The sequence below is a fragment of the Megascapheus bottae genome, chromosome 9, assembly GCF_031878675.1.
Source record: "Megascapheus bottae isolate mThoBot1 chromosome 9, mThoBot2.hap1, whole genome shotgun sequence".
Classification (NCBI taxonomy): Eukaryota; Metazoa; Chordata; class Mammalia; order Rodentia; family Geomyidae; genus Megascapheus; species Megascapheus bottae.
In genome coordinates, this window is record NC_143517.1 from 21321529 (window position 1) to 21323856 (window position 2328).

Consider the following 2328-nt stretch of genomic DNA (forward strand, 5'->3'; position numbering starts at 1 on the left):
AATTCATTCTTCAATTAATGAGCCCTCCTTCATAAACATATACTTTCTCTTTCCATTCCTGTAGCCTCTAGGAGGACAAGAGGGTAAACAAACCCATCTGAAACATAGAAGTATGCTCATCTGATGGTTTATCTCTCAGGAAGCCCAAGCCTTCCTTTCTAAGTCGGTTTGCAGTTGTTGGCATGAATCTGTCTAGAAGATTCTCAGAAAAACAAACACCTAGTTTATTTTATGGATCTAGGCAGACATCTTTATGCCAAAGAGATCCAGACAGTTTAAATTATTGCTATTGCTATTGCTACTTATGTTGAGTTTTTCATTCTCAAACAAAAAATAACCAAAGACCCTTGAAATGCTCAACATCTCTGGTCATAAAAGAAATGCAAATCAAAACAATGCTAAGATTCCACCTCACTCCAGTTAGAATGGCCAGGATCAGGAAAACAAATAATAACAGATGCTGGAGGGGATGTGGCCAGGACGGATCACTACTACACTGTTGGTGGGAGTGCAAACTCATTCAACCACTATGGAAAACAGTATGGCAGTGCCTCAAAAGGCTAAACATAGAACTCCCCTATGACCCAGCAATTCCACTACTTGGCATTTACCCAACCATCCAGAAACAAGGACATACTAAATCCACTAGCACAACAATGTTCATTGCAGCACTATTCACCAGAGCAAAGATATGGAACCAACCTAGATGTCCCCCAGTTGATGAGTGGATCAACAAGTTGTGGTATTTGTACACAATGGAATTCTATGCTGCTGTCAGAAGAAACGACGTCGCCCCATTTGTTAGGAAATGGAAAGACTTAGAAAAAATCATATTAAGTGAAGTAAGCCAGACTCAAAGGAACTTAGGCTCAATGGTTTCCCTCATTTGTCATAATCAGTAGAAACCTTGGGCTCTACTAGCAGAGATCTGCAATAGAGCAAAATCTTGATACATAAGGCCATATAGTATGAAGCTAATTGAAAGGACCTCCAGGATATTGAAACAAAAGCCATATAATGAATGATTGTTGTCCTTAATGTACTATGTTATTTCTCATCTCCTTTTCTGTCCCTTGGGTATCTCATATTGTTACAGTATCTCACTTTGTTATCTGATATATTGAATTTATTTGTATTTGGTCATTTGAAATTTGATAGGGAAGGGGGGAAAACCAAGATGGGTGGAGGGTGGGGGGGAGAGTAATGGTTACCAAGACATGTGAAAGGGTATCAATGTATGTGAATTAATGCACCTTCTACCTGGCAAATATCATGTAACCCTTTTATTAATTACAATAAAAAACAATAGAAATGAATTAGTAGATTACCTATGTATGATATTACAAATAAAATATAACATACTAATGAAATTGCAAGGCAATTAGTAATGATAACAGCAAAAAAAAATCAGTGACGTCAAACAAAGAAGCATTATAATCCCCTCCAGTCTAGCTGCCTGTCATTGTTTTGCCTTTTTTTCATATATTTTTACTGTAATTAATAGAAGGGTTACATGATATTTGCCAGATAGATGGTGCATTAATTCCCATACATTGATACCCTTTCACATTGTTTTGCTTTTGAATGGCATTCTAATAACCACATGGCATTCTTCTTAACCACAAAAAAAAAAAAAGCCAAAGACTCTTGAAAAGAGACTGGTACCATAATGGTTAATCTTGTTTGTTTGTTTTTCCCCTTTATCACTTTTCTAAGTCACCATAACCCCTGATTCCTTTCCTATTTTTTATTATTGGTTATATTTATTTTTGTTCAAATTACTTTCCATATGCACTTTTAAAAGTCAATCTAATAAGTGATTTTTCAAGTCTATAAATCATTATAAATTGCTGAGGGAAAGGGATCCACTACTGAGTGACTCAATAAAAAAGAATGCCATGAGGTCTTTAAATACTTTGTTCTTTAATTCTGGAAATAAAAAGTTCTTGTACTACATTCAGTTCTGAATTGCTTTGCTAGAATAAATAAGCTGTTCAAAGCCATCATTGAATAGTTACATCTTCAACCTATGAAATTTCTCAATAATTCAAATAGCAAAAAATTTTTCAGTGTGATAGTAATAGATGGCCATGCAAAAAAAATTAAATGCATAAAAGTGTAAAATTGATTTCTTGTAACTTGATTATGTTAGATGTTGTAATAGTATTGGAACTATAAATGAGGCATAGCTAAAATCACTGTTAGATAGTCAAAGTACCTATGCCATACGTATTAATTCTAAAGGATTTTTATAGAGGGTGAATTGGATTTTTTTTAAGTCAAGCAAGTGCAACGTTTTTGTAAATGTGAACAGAAAATTTATTTCCC